Raw genomic sequence first — 1,035 nt, 5'->3', positions numbered from 1 at the left:
ACATACGGCCCGCGGGCCGGAACCGGCCCGCAAGGAGGTTTGATCAGGCCCGCAGGATAATTTAAAAGTGAAAAAAATGCATAAAATACACGGAATGAATATTTTTAATAAAGTGCAATTCATGGAATATCCGCTAGGATATTTTTTGATCAGAGGAAAATACAACATTGTTTTGGTCAGAGAAGAAAACAACAGCATGCAGCCTCAGTCTGTCACTGAGACAGACCCAACACAACAGACGTGATCAAGGACATGTGAATACTTTGTTCTTTACACATATTATAGCACTCTCCTTAGTTTGTAAGGTGTAGGCAGGGATTACATTTAGATTTTATATGCTCGTGTAAATGGTTTAAAAATTCGTTTCTTTATAAATCTCATTTAATCTTAAAAGTGCATTACTATATTTTTCAAGACCATTTACTTGTTAAGGTTTTGTGCCTTTGTACAGTCAGTGGGATCAGTTGCAATGCATATAAAGTCAAACCTCGGTTTTCATCCAAAATCCGTTCCCTAAGGCTGTTCGAAAACCGAATTGTTTGAAAACCAAAACCATGCTCTTTTTAAAATAAAAATGTTTATTGAACATGTCTGCTCACAATGGAAAGCAACACGAGGAAGCGTCACTTCCTCGTGTAAGGAAGGCGAAAGGAGTCAAATGGTGCATTCAAGTGCGCTCAGTTTGTTCGAGAACCGAAATTTGTTCGTCATCCAAGGCATAAAAAACTCAAATTTTTTGGTCAAAAATCGAATTGGTTGAGAACCGAGACGTTCGAAAACCGAGGTTTGATTGTATGTGAATGATAAAAGTAAATTGCACATTTGTCTAAGGAAATCTTAGATCAGGGGTCCCCAACCGCCGGTCCGCGGACCGGTACTGGTCCGCCGGGCATTTGGTACCGGGCCGCACAGAAAGAACTTGCCTTAATTCCGTTTTATTTATTTCGGAATACGAAAGATGTTTGATTTTGAAAAACTACCGGATTCTCCGTTACATCCGTCTGTGTCACGCTTGACACACGTCAAGCCACGCTT

This window comes from Hippocampus comes, unplaced genomic scaffold (assembly GCF_001891065.2).
Source record: "Hippocampus comes isolate QL1 unplaced genomic scaffold, H_comes_QL1_v1.1 scaffold17, whole genome shotgun sequence".
NCBI classification, from domain to species: Eukaryota; Metazoa; Chordata; class Actinopteri; order Syngnathiformes; family Syngnathidae; genus Hippocampus; species Hippocampus comes.
The sequence above is the reverse complement of the archived record's forward strand: the minus strand, read 5'-3'. Positions refer to the sequence as shown.